This window comes from Ranitomeya variabilis, chromosome 2 (genome assembly GCF_051348905.1).
Source record: "Ranitomeya variabilis isolate aRanVar5 chromosome 2, aRanVar5.hap1, whole genome shotgun sequence".
NCBI lineage: Eukaryota > Metazoa > Chordata > Amphibia > Anura > Dendrobatidae > Ranitomeya > Ranitomeya variabilis.
This window is the reverse complement of record NC_135233.1, coordinates 1,100,971,737-1,100,989,246: the sequence shown is the minus strand read 5'-3', so window position 1 is coordinate 1,100,989,246 and position 17,510 is coordinate 1,100,971,737.

The window sequence follows — 17,510 nt, the reverse complement described above, 5'->3', positions numbered from 1 at the left end:
TGGTATACAGCGGTGTCACTATATATATATATATATACACAAGGACTGTATACAAGGCATATACATATATAGATATATATTATATATACATACTGTGTGGAGAGGGGGGACTTCCAGCTTTTGATTGACAGCTGTCATATTTGCTTGACATAACACAGAGGAGTGCCGGACAGCGCACCCTTCACACGATCAATAAACGATGAACGTTGTACTCTGCAGCCTCATGTGGTTTTTTTGTTATACTTGCATCGTGTGTTTCTTCCTTCCGTGTTGATCATTTACATAAGTAGACGCGTTTTGGACAGTTTTTACCTACAGATGCAAATCTCTTAATTTCCATCGCACCTCATGCTAGACATCTATGTAGACGCGTTGTGTTCCTAAGTAGAGAACATGTCTATGAACATACAGTATGTCGATGCATTTCATTCCTAAATAGAGATGTCTGACCATATGTAGACGCATGTCGTTCCTAACTAGATGTCTGACCATAAGTAGACGCGTTTTGTTCTTAGAGATGTCTGTGATCATATGTAGACACGTTTCATTCCTATATAGAAATGTCTGACCATATGCAGACGCGTTTCGAGCCTAGAGGTCTGTGACCATATGTAGATGCGTTTCATTCCTAAATAGCGATGTCTGACCATATGCAGACGTTTTTCGTCCCTAGAGATGTCTATGACCATATGTAGATGTGTTTGGTTCCTAAATAGAGATATCTATGACCATAGTAGATGCGTTTCGTTCATAAATAAATGTCTGTGACCATATGTAGACGCGTTTCGTTCCTAAATAGATGTCTGACCATATGTAGATGCGTTTCGTTCCTATAGAGATGTCTGTGATAATTTGTAAACGCTTTTCATTCCTAAATATATATCTATGACCATATGTAGATGCGCTTCGTTTCTAAATAAGAATGTCTGTGACCATATGTAGACGCGTTTCGTTCCTATATAGATATGTCTGACCATAATCATCTGCGATTCTGACGGTAAGAATCGCAGACGATAAGAATCGCGGACTGTAAGAATCGCGGACAGTAAGAATCGCAGACGGTAAGAATCGCAGACTGTAAGAAACGCAGATGGTAAGAATCGCGGACGGTAAGAATCGCGGACGGTAAGAATCGCGAACGGTAAGAATCGCAGACTGTAAGAAACGCAGATGGTAAGAATCGCGGACGGTAAGAATCGCGGATGATAATCGCAGACGGTAACAATCGCGGACGGTAAGAACCATGGACGGTAAGAATCGCAGACGGTAACAATCGCGGAGGGTAAGAAACGCGGACGGTAAGAATTGTGGACTGTAAGAATCGCGGACGGTAAGAATCGCGGATGATAATCGCAGACGGTAACAATCGCGGACGGTAAGAACCATGGACGGTAAGAATCGCAGACGGTAACAATCGCGGAGGGTAAGAAACGCGGACGGTAAGAATTGTGGACTGTAAGAATCGCGGACGGTAAGAATCGCGGATGATAATCGCAGACGGTAACAATCGCGGACGGTAAGAACCATGGACGGTAAGAATCGCAGACGGTAACAATCGCGGAGGGTAAGAAACGCGGACGGTAAGAATTGTGGACTGTAAGAATCGCGGACGATAAGAATCGCGGATGATAATCGCAGACTGTAAGAATCACGGACGGTAACAATCGTGGAGGGTAAGAATCGCGGATGATAATCGCAGACGATAAGAATCGCAGATGGTAAGAATCGCCGACGGTAAGAATCGTGGATGTCGTACTCTTCACCTGTATCGTCTCTGAGCAGTGACACCATTACTGCCACGTACGGGACCCCAGACGTGAAGGTCACAGAGGAGGTCATAGAGGACACAGGGCAGGTTGCTGTGGAGGTCACAGTGGAGGTCGCAGGACGGCGGCACAACATCCGGAGTCTGACTGGCAGCAGGCTAACGAGCGGCTCCATCCCCCCATTAACCCCCCACCGTTCCCCCTCCAGCAAAAATCATTAATGATGATTAGACCAGAGTCTTTCCAGGGATGCGGTCGCCATGGTAACAGTATCTAAGGCCGTTGTCAGCGATGCTCCTGCCCACGGGGGAGTCGCGGCTCAGCGGCTGCAGGAGATCCTCTTCTCTGTCTCTAGGTGAGGAGAAGCGCTGCAGAGCTCGGCCGAGGGGCCTACAGACAATAAGGGGTTAATGCGGGTGCTAAATGGGGATCAGTGTCCCCTCAAGACCTCATATACAGTGCAGCGTCACAACCTCCTGTACAGGTGCTGTATGTTATACGGAGAGAAGGCTCGGCCGCACACGGGAACCACTCACTGCTGGCTGCTCATCTGGTCCCCGCCTGCTGATGTATAACATCCGGCCCCCCAGTGTATAACATCTGGCACCCTCGCTCCCTTGGTGTATAATATCCAATCCCCCGCTGTACAAAATCCGGCCCCCTCTCACCCTGATGCTTAATATCCGACCCCCTTCACCCCCCTGTGTATGACATTCAGCCCCCTCGCTTCCCTGGTGTGTTACATCCAGCCCCCTCGCTCCCCTGGTGTATTGCATCCGACCCCCTCTCACCCTGATGCTTAACATCCGACCCCTTCACCCCCCTGTGTATGACATTCAGCCCCCTCGCTCTCCTGGTGTGTTACATCCAGCCCCCTCGCTCCCCTGGTGTATTGCATCCGGCCCCCTCTCACCCTGATGCTTAACATCCGACCCCTTCACCCCCCTGTGTATGACATTCAGCCCCCTCGCTTCCCTGGTGTGTTACATCCGACCCCCTCGCTCCCCGATGTATTACATCCGGCCCCCTCTCACCCTGATGCTTAACATCCGACCCCTTCACCCCCCTGTGTATGACATTCAGCCCCCTTGCTCACCTGGTGTATTACGTCCGGTCGCCTCGCTCTCCTGGTGTATAACATCCAGCCCCCTCGCTCCCTTGGTGTATAACATCCAGCGCCCTCGCTCACCTGGTGTATTACATCCGGCCCCCTCGCTCCCCTGGTGTATTACGTCCGGCCCCCTCGCTCCCCTGGTGTATTACGTCCGGCCCCCTCGCTCCCCTGGTGTATTACATCTGGCCCCCTCGCTCCTCTGGTGTATAACATCCAGCCCCCTCACTCCCCTGGTGTATTATATCCGGCCCCCTCGCTCCACTGGTGTATTACATCTGGCCCCTCACTCCCCTGGTGTATAACATCCAGCCCCCTCGCTCACCTGGTGTATTACATCCGGCCCCCTCGCTCACCTGGTGTATTACATCCGGCCCCCTCTCTCCACTGGTGTATAGCATCTGGCCCCCTCAATCCCCCTTGTATAACATTTGGCTTCCCCATCTATAACATCCGTCCCCTCATTCCCTAATGTATAAAATTCGGCCCTCTTGCACCCCGGTGTATAATATCCGGCCCCCTCACACCTCGGTGTATAACATCCAGCCCCCTAGCTTCCCAGGTGTATAACATCCGGCCCCCTCTCTCCCTGATATATAACATCCGGCCCCCTCGCTCCCCAGTGTATTACATCCGGCCCCCTCGCTCCCCGATGTATTACATCCAACCCCCTCGCTCCCCGATGTATTACATCCGGCCCCATCGCTCCCCGATGTATTACATCCGGCCCCCTCGCTCCCCGGTGTATTACATCTGGCCCCCTCGTTCCCCGATGTATTACATCCGGCTCCCTCGCTCCCCGATGTATTACATCCGGCCCCCTCGCTCCCCGATGTATTACATCCGGCCCCCTCGCTCCCCGATATATTACATCCAACCCCCTCGCTCTCCGATGTATTACATCCGGCTCCCTCGCTCCCCGATGTATTACATCCGGCCCCCTCGCTCCCCGGTGTATTACATCCGGCCCCCTCGCTCCCCAGTGTATTCCATCCCACACTCTCACTCCCCGATGTATTACATCCGGCCCCCTCGCTCCCCGGTGTATTACATCCGGCCCCCTCGCTCCCCGGTGTATTACATCCATCCCCCTCGCTCCCCGGTGTATTTCATCCGACCCCTTAGCTCCCCGGGGTATTACATCTGGCCCCCTCGCTCTCGCTCCCCGGTGTACTACATCTCGCCCCCTCGCTCCCCGGTGTATTTCATCCGGCCCCCTCGCTCCCCGATGTATTACATCCGGCCCCCTCGCTCCCCGATGTATTACATCCGGCCCCCTCGCTCCCCAGTGTATTCCATCCCACACTCTCACTCCCCGATGTATTACATCCGGCCCCCTCGCTCCACGGTGTATTACATCCGGCCCCCTCGCTCCCCAGTGTATTACATCTGGCCCCCTCACTCCCCGGTGTATTACATCTGTCCCCCTCGCTCCCCGGTGTATTACATCCGACCCCTTCGCTCCCCGGGGTATTACATCTGGCCCCCTCGCTCTCGCTCCCCGGTGTATTACATCCATCCCCCTCGCTCCCCGGTGTATTTCATCTGGCCCCCTCACTCCCCGGTGTATTATATCCGGCCCCCTCGCTCCCCGATGTATTACATCCGGCCCCCTCGCTCCCCGGTGTATCACCCCCAGTGTATAACATTCGGCTCCCTCATCTATAACAACTGGCCCATCAGCCCCTGGTGTATAAAGTCTGGGCATCTCGCACCCCGGGGTATAATATCCGGCTCCCTCACACTCCAGTGTACAGGGCCGATTTTAGACAAAGTGGGACCTGGGCAAACATTTAAAGTGGGGCCCCAAATTCTCACATATCGCACCAGACAGAAACATTTCTGTTGTATTTACAAGCGCTGAGTCCAGGCCGTTAAACGAGCGTGATGAACAATATTGAAGTTGTTCGACGCTTGTTTCCCGGCCTCTTTAGGGTCCGTGCACACGGTCAGTAATTGGCAGCGCTATGGACGCAGCACATGCCTGCTGCCGACTATTGAACGCAGGGGATTCCGCATGTGTTCATTGAACTGTGCGCAATCACCGCACCCAATACATTGTACGGGTGAAATTTATCTTGCGGAGACAAATAAAGATAAATTTACATGCTGCAGTCTGGAAAGACGCGCTGCATGTCTGTCTTCGTGGGTGAGCTGCAGGCATCTGTGCACATATAGTGGGCATGGGATTTCTTGAAATCCCATCCCCTATGTTGTAACATCTGGACGCTGCACAAGTACACAACGTCCAACCCACATCGTTTACTGACCGTCTGCACCAACCCTTACTCCAACTGAGGAAGAATGATTGGTACAGATAGTCCTCGATACAGTACAATGCAGGTCCTATGTAGTACATATAGTAAAATGCACTCTCCATGGTCCTTATTAAAGTATAATGCAGCCCCCTCAGAGCATACTGCAGCCCCCATCAGAATATAATGCAGACTCCTCAGAGTATAATGCAGCCCCCCACACACAGTATAATGCAGGCCACACTCCCACAAACACACTCAGTATAATGCAACCCCCTTCACACAGTATAATGCAGCCCCCCCACAAACACACAGTATAGTGCAGCCCCCCACACACATATAATGCAGCCCCCAGAGTATAAAGCAGCCCCCTCAAAGTATAATGCAGTCTCCAGAGTATAATGCAGCCGTACACACAGTATAATGCAGCCCCCCACAAACAGTTTAGTGCAGCCCCTACACACACACACAGTATAGTGCAGCCCCCCACACAGTATAGTGCAGTCTCCCCCCACAAAAAGTATAATGCTAACACTGGGAGCTTCATGGCTGAGCAGCTGCATGCAGCCGTACATCACCAAGCACAACGCCAAATGTTGGATGGAGTGGTGTAAAGCTGCCACCACTGGACTCTGGAGGCAGTGCTGGGGCAAGGGGTAGGCACTCGCCTAGAGAACTACCTCCTGCCTTCCTGAGAGGGGCACACATTGGGGGCAAAAAAAGAAAGTGACATGGCTGAATGCCTGAAGCTGCCCGGCATCACCTTCTGGCCACAGGCATTAAGCACAGTAATGTCCAGGGCGTGGGCACACAGGGGAGCAGTGTCCATCACCGACACCACTCACCCCCCTCCTGTGCCCGGGGGGGGGGGGCGCTAGGCGGGATGGCTGCGGGAGCTATCACAAGAGGGGCTGTGGATGAGATCAATTTACATTGGAGACTGTGGGGGACATTATACTGGGAGCTGTGGGGACATCATACTATATAGGATATGTGGTGGGCATCATTGTATAGGGGGCTGTGGAGGGGAATCATAGCATATGGGTGGCTGTGGTGACCATCATACTGTGTAGGGGGACAGTGTGAGGAGTGGTTACAGTTTGAAGATGGCAGCGTGGTGAGCAGTATGAGGGCATAGTGTGAAAAGGGGCACAGAATGGATATGGAGAGGGGCAACATGAAATGGGGGCACAGTATGGAGAGGGGACAGCCATGGTAAAAGCCGTGGTTCATAAGGGCAGCTGTTGTGGTGGTTATTGCTACTAAAGGCGGACAGTGTGGTGACCATATACCGTAGGAGGCTCATTATATGGACAGATATTTTCATTTTAATAAAATGGTTATTTAAGGGATGGTGTCGGGATCGGCTGCAGAAGACTGGAGAAGATGGACGTCTGCAGAGAGGAGCTGTGGATGTGAGAAGTCATCATGGCGTCTGGACAAGATGGAGACGATAAGAAAAGACTGAGAGAAGATGTCGCCCATGAGGTCCCTGGATGTAAGCGGTTACTGGTGATACTAATTCTCATCAGTACTGTGGGTCCCGTATGGTCCGCAGTCTGCTGAGAGCTGGTAACAACAACTCCCAGCATCTCCTACCATCTCAGATACAGATGAATACGGACTGATAGGATTCAGCTGGTCAGTGATTCATCACGGGATGTCATAGACCAAAAGGCAAAGAAGAAGTAGCCGGAGAGTAAGGAAATGACCGACTGTAAGTGCACAGAGCCGTATAACATGAAGACTGTAATATAAGAAGAGGATAAGCACTGTGATCGGACGAGGAGGAAGAGGAGGGCAAGGAGCAGGAACAGGAGGGCAAGGAGGAGGAAGAGGAGGAACAGGAGGGCAAGGAGGAGGAAGACGAAGAAGAGGAGGGCAAGGAGGAAGAGGAGGGCAAGGAGGAGGAACAGGAGGGCAAGGAGGAAGAGGAGGGCAAGGAGGAGGAACAGGAGGGCAAGGAGGAGGAAGAGGAGGGCAAGGAGCAGGAACAGGAGGGCAAGGAGGAGGAAGAGGAGGAACAGGAGGGCAAGGAGGAGGAAGAGGAGGGCAAGGAGCAGGAACAGGAGGGCAAGGAGGAGGAAGAGGAGGAACAGGAGGGCAAGGAGGAGGAAGAGGAGGGCAAGGAGCAGGAACAGGAGGGCAAGGAGGAGGAACAGGAGGAACAGGAGGGCAAGGAGGAGGAAGAGGAGGGCAAGGAGGAGGAACAGGAGGGCAAGGAGGAGGAAGAGGAGGAACAGGAGGAGGAAGAGGAGGAACAGGAGGGCAAGGAGGAGGAAGAGGAGGAACAGGAGGGCAAGAAGAAGGAAGACGAAGAAGAGGACGAGGAGGGCAAGGAGGAGGAAGAGAAAGATGATGAGGAGAAAGAGGAGGATTAGGAGGCCAAGGAGGAAAATGAGGAGGAAGAGAAGGATGAGGCGGTGGAATAGAACGAGGAGGAAGAGAATGAGAAGGATGAGGAGGAGTACAAGGAAGATTTGAATGTGTAGGAGGATTAGGAGAATGTGGAGGAGAACGGAGAGGACGAGGAGGAGAATGAGGAGAAGAAGGAGGAGAATGAGGAGACGAAGAAGGAGGAGGATGAGGAGAATGTGGAGGACAAGGAGAAGGACAACGAGGAGGAGTGCTGCTTTACAAACACTCATACGTACTCCTTTATCTGCTTAGATCCCATTAGGGCGTCCGACAGATGCCGGAGCCTGTGATGGACGCCGCCCAGCCCCCATTGCAGCCATATTACTTTCCATCACTGTCCTTGTGTCGGACATTATAATGGAGGAGGTCAGGGATGATGTCGCCATTGTCCCCGGTGTTGTATAAATGCTCCACAAACCATGACTGATAGTACATGAGCCCCTGCGGACCCTCTCCCCCCGCGGACCCTCTCCCCTAAACTACATCACTTGTATTTACTTTTGCTGGGATTTTTAGGTAGGGGTAATTTAGGGGTCCTGTCACCTTAGTCTGTTACCCATTCCTTTACTTGGGGGCTGAGGGCTCACTGGGGGGCCGCCATCATCACCCGCCTGGGCCTGAGAATGCGATGTCCCAGTCCGGAGGAGACATGTCCTGTGCAGTGACGGATCGCACTTCTGTATCTGGAGGGGTCTGGGATTGGTGATCCCAGGAGGACGTTCCCCCTGACGGCATTGTGCCCCCTGTGCAGATGGTGGAGGGGGATAATGCTGTGTGTTATCAGGGGGCCGCCTCGGACCCTCAGCTCCAGTGCTAGGAAGTTTTATTCTTCTGCACAAGACATTGTGGACAATTGGGTACAGTTTGGGGAAGACCCTCGATTGCCCCCCATGACTGTACACAACGTCCATACAGACATGGAGGGGGAAGGGGGATATGAGCGGCCGCACAGACCTCGGACACCAACCAATAATGGAGATTGTGTGTCCGGACCCCCAAACATCAGGGTCTGACCCCACAAATGGGCAAAAAATCCCACTGACGTCTCCAAAATGTGTCAGAAATCCTTCCCAGAAGAGCAAGAGACGGCATACCATCTCCAGAGGAGAGACCCCATATTACTGTGTGTGGGTGGAGGTCAGAAATGCTGGAGGTGGATGTGGGGGGCACATACTTTACTCCCCACAGTGCACGTGCCCGGACTCCTCTACATCCCCTATATACAGCACCGTGTGACTCTCACTATAATCCCCACATTTCCAGGCTTTGCTATATGTTGATGTGCGACATTACTGATCCTAGAGGAGACGTCCCACAAAGAACAGCGCTGACCACACCTGTATGGGCCACACCTGTATATGACCACACCTGTATATGACCACACCTGTATACCACCACACCTGTATATGACCACCCCTGTATACCACCACACCTGTATACCACCACACCTGTATACCACCACACCTGTATACGACCACACCTGTATACCACACCTGTATACGACCACACCTGTATACCACCACACCTGTATACCACCACACCTGTATACCACCACACCTGTATACCACCACACCTGTATACGACCACACCTGTATACGACCACACCTGTATACGACCACACCTGTATACCACCACACCTGTATACCACCACACCTGTATACCACCACACCTGTATACCACCACACCTGTATACCACCACACCTGTATACCACCACACCTGTATACCACACCTGTATACGACCACACCTGTATACGACCACACCTGTATATGACCACACCTGTATACCACCACACCTGTATATGACCACACCTGTATACCACCACACCTGTATACCACACCTGTATACCACCACACCTGTATACCACCACACCTGTATGCGGCCACACCTGTATATGACCACACCTGTATACCACCACACCTGTATATGACCACACCTGTATACCACCACTCCTGTATACGACCACACCTGTATACCACACCTGTATATGACCACACCTGTATACCACCACACCTGTATACGACCACACCTGTATACCACACCTGTATACCACCACACCTGTATACCACCACACCTGTATGGGGCCACACCTGTATATGACCACACCTGTATAAGACCACACCTGTATATGACCACACCTGTATACCACCACACCTGTTTATGACCACACCTGTATACCACCACACCTGTATACCACCACACCTGTATACCACCACACCTGTATGGGACCACACCTGTATATGACCACCCCTGTATGTGACCACACCTGCATATGACCACACCTGTATACCACCATCCCAGTATGGGACCACACCTGTATACCACCACCCCTGTATGTGACCACACCTGAATACCACCATCCCAGTATGGGGCCACCCCTGTATACCACCACACCTGTATGGTACTACACCTGTATACCACCACATTTGTATGGGGCCGCATCTATATAACACTACACCTGTATACCACACCTGTATGGGACCACACCTGTATACCACACCTGTATGGGACCACACCTGTATACCACACCTGTATGGGACCACACCTGTATATGACCACACCTGTATACGACCACACCTGTATACGACCACACCTGTATACGACCACACCTGTATACAACCACACCTGTATACCACCACACCTGCATATGACCACACCTGTATACCACCACACCTGTATGTCATGATCTGTACTTTTGCCCTGTCCTGCATTTGAATAATATGCCATTTGATGTATGTAACTGTTCTCTGGTTTCTATTAGCTGTAATTTATGTATTTTCTTGTGCTGGGAGTCACCTGTAACAATGTCTCCTTCCCCCAATACTTGCAGCCCTAAGCTATAATGTAATTAAGCTTTGTAAACACCACTAGTGCAGAATAGCCATTCTTCCTCACAGCAGGTGGCTAGTCAAATGTACATACAACATAGACTAAGTGGAGCCGACCAGAATAGAATCTTCTGGTGGACTCAACCATTGAATAGAAGGTGTGACCCCTACCCCCTTCATGGGCGGATCCCAGGAGCTCAGACAAGCCATTCTTATTTTGAGATCAGATGTGAGTTGACTTTGGAAGGAGAAGGAGTGGGGATTCTTAGCTGAGGCAAGACCCCACGTCCATCTGTGACTGTGGAAGCGAACGGGGCGAGACTTGAGCTGAGGACATATCTCGTCGTTCGAGGGATTGTTTTGTGATCGCTTGGACTCGTGTGGACTATTGTTTTGTTAGCTGGCACAAGGATTATCGGGAGGTGCCCCCGAACCGGTTCCGTTGGACTAATTGTGGACTCTGTAGATCTACCTGCATGTGTTGTTCCAGCGCTCTTGATAATAAATCTGTGGAATCATCCCTTGGCCTGTTGTCCCTTCCTGCTCTGCCGTACACCCCGTCACAAACTGGTGGCAGCAGCGGGATCAGAGCAGAAGGAATGGAGGACAACGGCCCAAAATCGGGAACCAGCACTGCAGAGTACAAGAACTGGACTGTGGTGAACTTACAAACAAAGGCCCGTGAACTGGGAGTCAGCTACAAGGGGCTCTCCAAGGAGCAGCTAATTGAGGCTTTGGAAGGAGTTCGCCTGCAAGATGACGCTGAGGAGGGATCCTCACAGCAAATGGAGGAAAGACTGCAGCCGGAGGTAAATACCCAAAAAAGTCAGTGGGTTGTATGGTACGAGGAGGAGTTGGCATTGCTGGGAGAGGAGGCCACCATAGCCGATAAGAAGGAGGCCATTCACAGAGCTCAGGAGAGGGAGAGGGAGGCCATTCACAGAGCCGAGGAGAGGGAGGCCATTCACAGAGCCGAGGAGAGGGAGAGGGAGGCCATTCACAGAGCCGAGGACAGAGCTCAGGAGATGGCATTGCTGGAGAGGCAGATCACTTTGGAAGCAGCTAGAAGCTCCAGACAGACTGTAACCCCAGCACCCACCATGAGGGAACTCCCCAGAGTGTCCCGCAAAGACTTCAAGCCGTTTAATGAGGCTTCAGGCGACATTGAGGATTTCTTCCAGGACTTTGAGCATCAGTGTCGATTAATGGAAGTCCCGGACAGGGAGCGAGTCCGACATCTGGTGGGGCTCTTAGAGGGTGGAGCTGCCGCAGCCTATAGAGCTATGGGCCCTCGAGAGAACTGTGAGTATGCGGAGATTAAACTGACTATTCTAGAACATTATGCTGTGACACCAGACACTTACAGGACTCAGTTCCGTACTTTAGCCTGCGATGAGGAAGTGTCTTTCAAGATGTATGCCCACAGACTCAAACAAATATGTAATCGCTGGCTGGAAGCAGAGGAGGCCTTAACCTGGGAGACCTTTCTCCAGGTTATCCTAAAAGAGCAGTTTTACTTCAAGTGCCCTGCTGAGATCCGGGAATGGGTGCGTGAGAGGAGACCAGCCACTGTGGAGGAAGCTGCAGCTCTAGCTGATGAGGTTCTCACCATCAAGCCTCAGTGGAAAAAACTACTACTCAGTGAGAAAAAAACTACCAGCCAACCAACGCTGGCAGCCCCTGGTCCTTCGGCCTCCAATATTTACCATCCACTAGACCACCAACTCATGGTGACCTTCGTGTGACTGTGCCTCGCACTACTCCTGCTCCACCTTTGGGAATACGACATGGAGGAAGAATCCCAGAGCGCAGATGTTATGGATGTGGGCAGTCTGGGCATCTGCAATTCCAATGTCCAGGTGTTCGGAGGCAGAACCGCTACAGACAGCCTTTGCCCGTTCATTATCTACAGACCCCCTCACCAGGAGAAGAGCTGGATATAGTCCCTGATGACTTGCCAAGTGACTCGGATACCCTGGATCCCCTACCAGGAGTCTATGGGGTGCGAGCCCCAGCCACCTGTTCTTCTGAGCTTCAGCACAAACATCTACAGGAGGTCGTGCTGGATGGCCAAAAAGTTGTTGGCTTCCGTGACACTGGGGCTTTCCTCACCATAGCCGATCCCGAGTAATTCAACCAGAAGCAATTCAAAAGGGACCAGGAATTGCTATTGAATTGGCTGGAGGCACCCAGAGATATATTCCAAGAGTGAGTGTGACCCTGGATTATGGCTTTGGGGCCAAACAATGTATGGTCGGTGTGATGAGCGGCCTCCCTGCAGATGTTCTTCTAGGAAATGATGTGGGAAATCTTCATTGCCACTTTGTCGGTGCGGTAACCAGAAGTCAAGCCAAGAGGGCAGCGGATGTGGACATGTACAACCCATCCATGGAAACGAGGCCACCAGAAACGCCGTCACAGCCGGTGAGTGATTCTTCTTGTGGGGATAATATGAATGTTACTTGGGATAAAGTTCAGTTTAGAAAAGAGGTAGAGACTGACTCCACCCTTGCTAGTTTTAGAGCTCGAGCTGAGATAGGGCAGCTAGGGGAGAACGGGGAAAGAATTATCAGAGAAAATGGACTTCTATATCGGGTTACCAATGCCGACTCCCTAGATAAGCCCTGGACTTATAGCAAACAGCTGATTATTCCTCAGAAGTACAGAATTCCCCTATTACACCTTGCTCATGACATTCCTACTGCTGGCCATCAAGGCAAAACTCGCACGGAGAGACGATTGACTCAAACTTTCTATTGGCCGGGGATTTCCCAAGCCGTAGCGCATTTCTGCCGAACTTGTGACATATGTCAGCGTAGAGGGCGACCCGGAGATCACCCAAAGGCACCCCTGCAACCTCTCCCTATAATAGAAGAACCCTTTCAAAGAGTAGCTGTCGATATCATTGGACCTCTTGCTAAGCCAAGTAAATCTGGAAAGCAGTACATTCTCACTGTCGTGGACTATGCCACCCGATATCCAGAAGCTGTGGCCTTGTCAAGTATTTCTGCAGCCAAGGTGGCCGAGGCCTTGGTTACCATCTTTACCCGAGTAGGATTCCCCAGTGAGATCTTGTCAGACCAAGGCTCCCAGTTCATGTCAGAGCTGGTCCAGTGCATGTGGCGCACTTGTGGAGTACGAGCGATCCGAACGACCCCGTATCATCCCCAAACAAATGGACTTTGTGAACGATTCAATGGCACTCTGAAGAATATGCTAAGGGCCTTCACTGACAGAGATTCAGACTGGGAGAAGTACCTACCCCATCTCTTGTTTGCCTATCGGGAAGTTCCCCAGGAGTCCACTGGGTTTTCCCCCTTCGAACTACTCTATGGAAGAAAGGTCCGAGGACCCTTAACCCTGCTCAAGGAATACTGGGAGGGGCAAGTTGAGGATACAGGAGCCCCTGTTGTCCCTTATGTCCTAAAGCTGCGAGAAACCCTGGCTCAACTTGCTAGTTTTGCCCAGAGTCATGTGCGGATGGCTCAAACCAGACAGAAGACATGGTATGACCGTAAAGCACGCTATCGGGAGTTTGTAGAAGGACAACAGGTCTTAATGATTGTTCCCCATCGGCAGAATAAACTGCAGACCACATGGGAGGGTCCCTTCCGGGTTCTCAGAAAACTAAATGACACCAATTATCTTCTTGCTTTAGATGATCAGGGGCTAAGACAAAAGACTGTTCATGTGAATATGATTAAGGAGTACCATGACAGGAACATTCCAATGATAGAAAGCTGCCAGCTGGCTTCAGAAGATGGTCAAGAGGATGAGGACTCCCTACCTGATCTTGTGGAAGCAGCGAGAGCCCCATCCACTGTGGAACAGGTTCCACTGGGAGATCACCTGGATTCCTTACAGAAAAAACAGATGCTGGGAGTGCTTCAACAGAGACGGGCTGCTTTCTCATCCCAACCAGGTCGAACCACCATCACCCAACATCATGTGGACACTCAGGGTATCCGTCCCATACAACAGGCTCCTTACCGGGTACCTGAATCAGTTCGACACACCATGCAGCACGAACTGGAGGAGATGTTACAGCTTGGGGTAATCCAGGCCTCCCATAGCCCTTGGGCCTCTCCTGTGGTGTTAGTACCCAAGAAGGATGGGAGTACTCGGTTTTGTGTGGACTATCGACGACTAAACGACCATACCGTCAGTGATCCGTACCCAATGCCCCGTATTGACGAACTTCTAGACCGCCTGGCTGGGTCCCGATATGTCACTACCTTGGATCTCAGTAAGGGCTACTGGCAAATCCCTCTGACGGAGGAAGGGAGAGAACGGTCCGCTTTTATAACCCCCTTTGGTCTGTATGAATTTCTAAACATGCCCTTTGGAATGAAGACTGCCCCTGCAACCTTCCAGAGAATGGTGGACCAGATCCTCCGGGGATGTGGTGACTTTGCTTGTGCCTACTTGGATGATATCGCAATCTTCAGCCAGACGTGGGAAGAACATCTGAGCCAAGTAGCCATTATTCTTGACCTGCTTCTTGCAGCAGGCCTAACCATTCGACCAGATAAATGCCAATTGGGGATGGGTGAAGTTCAGTACCTAGGGCATAGAGTGGGAGGAGGGAAGCTCCGTCCTGAACCTGCCAAAATCCAAGCTATTAGAGACTGGCCTGTACCCCAAACTAAGAAACAAGTTATGGCTTTTTTGGGCACTGCCAGTTATTACCGAAAATTTGTTTCTCATTTCAGCATGGTGGCCAAGCCTCTTACCGACCTGACCAAGAAAACGATGCCCCGGCTGGTGGTCTGGACTCCAGCCTGTGATGAGGCTTTTAACCGGCTGAAGGACGCTCTGGTCTGTGACCCTGTTCTGGCTGCTCCAGACTACAAGAGGAGATTCATTGTGCAGACTGACGCCTCTGCTTATGGACTGGGAGCTGTACTCAGCCAGGTGAATGCAGCTGGGGATGAGCACCCCATTGCCTACCTCAGCCAGAAATTGCTGGACCGAGAAGTGGCCTATGCAACTGTTGAAAAAGAATGTCTGGCTGTAGTGTGGGCCCTCAGGAAACTAAGACCGTATCTGTATGGACGAGAATTCACTGTGGTTACGGATCACAATCCCCTCATCTGGCTGAACAGAGTCTCTGGGGACAATGGACGCTTACTACGATGGAGCCTGGCTCTGCAGCCCTATAACTTTACCATACAGTATAGAAGAGGCAGCCAACACCAAAATGCAGATGGACTGTCCAGGCAAGAGGAGCCCTGAGTCTGGTCAGCCATGCCTGTGTGTACTTAACCAGCGACCTGTGGAGGTCCCTAGTACGTACACACATTGGGAGGGGAAGGGATTGTCATGATCTGTACTTTTGCCCTGTCCTGTATTTGAATAATATGCCATTTGATGTATGTAACTGTTCTCTGGTTTCTATTAGCTGTAATTTATGTATTTTCTTGTGCTGGGAGTCACCTGTAACAATGTCTCCTTCCCCCAATACTTGCAGCCCTAAGCTTTAATGTAATTAAGCTTTGTCAACTAGTGAAGGAATAGCCATTCGTCCTCACAGCAGGTGGCTAGTCAAATGTACAGGCCCTTCTCAAAAAATTAGCATATAGTGTTAAATTTCATTATTTACCATAATGTAATGATTACAATTAAACTTTCATATATTATAGATTCATTATCCACCAACTGAAATTTGTCAGGTCTTTTATTGTTTTAATACTGATGATTTTGGCCTACAACTCCTGATAACCCAAAAAACCTGTCTCAATAAATTAGCATATCAAGAAAAGGTTCTCTAAACGACCTATTACCCTAATCTTCTGAATCAACTAATTAACTCTAAACACATGCCAAAGATACCTGAGGCTTTTAAAAACTCCCTGCCTGGTTCATTACTCAAAACCCCCATCATGGGTAAAGGTACCTTCACACGAAACGACATCGCTAGCGATCCGTGACGTTGCAGCGTCCTCGCTAGCGATATCGTTTCGTTTGACACGCAGCAGCGATCAGGATCCTGCTGTGATGTCGCTGGTCGCTGAATAAAGTCCAGAACTTTATTTGGTCGTCCGATCGCTGTGTATCGTTGTGTTTGACAGCAAAAGCAACGATACCAGCGATGTTTTACACTGGTAACCAGGGTAAACATTGGGTTACCAAGCGCAGGGCCGCGCTTAGTAACCCGATGTTTACCCTGGTTACCAGCGTAAAAGTAAAAAAAACAAACTACATGCTCACCTGCTCGTCCTCCAGCGTCTGTTTCCTGACACTTACTGAGCGCCGGCCCTAAAGTGAAAGTGAAAGCACAGCGGTGACGTCACCGCTGTGCTGTTAGGGCCGGAGCTCAGTCAGTGTCAGGAAGCAGAGGCTGGGGGACGCGCTGGTGAGTATGTGCTGTTTGTTTTTTTTACTTTTACGCTGGTAACCAGGGTAAACATCGGGTTACTAAGCGCGGCTCTGCGCTTAGCAACCCGATGTTTACCCTGGTTACCCGGGGACCTCGGCATCGTTGGTCGCTGGAGAGCGGTCTGTGTGACAGCTCCCCAGCGATCAAACAGCGACGCTGCAGCGATCGGCATCGTTGTCGCTATCGCTGCAGCGTCGCTTAGTGTGAAGGTACCTTAAGACTAGCGACCTGACAGATGTCAAGAAGGCCATCATTGACACCCTCAAGCAAGAGGGTAAGACCCAGAAAGAAATTTCTCAACAAATAGGCTGTTCCCAGAGTGCTGTATCAAGGCACCTCAATGGTAAGTCTGTTGGAAGGAAACAATGTGGCAGAAAACGCTGTACAACGAGAAGAGGTGACCGGACCCTGAGGAAGATTGTGGAGAAGGACCGATTCCAGACCTTGGGGAACCTGAGGAAGCAGTGGACTGAGTCTGGTGTGGAAACATCCAGAGCCACCGTGCACAGGCGTGTGCAGGAAATGGGCTACAGGTGCCGCATTCCCCAGGTAAACAGCGGCAGAAGCGCCTGACCTGGGCTACAGAGAAGCAGCACTGGACTGTTGCTAAGTGGTCCCAAGTACTTTTTTCTGATGAAAGCAAATTTTGCATGTCATTCGGAAATCAAGGTGCCAGAGTCTGGAGGAAGACTGGGGAGAAGGAAATGCCAAAATGCCTGAAGTCCAGTGTCAAGTACCCACAGTCAGTGATGGT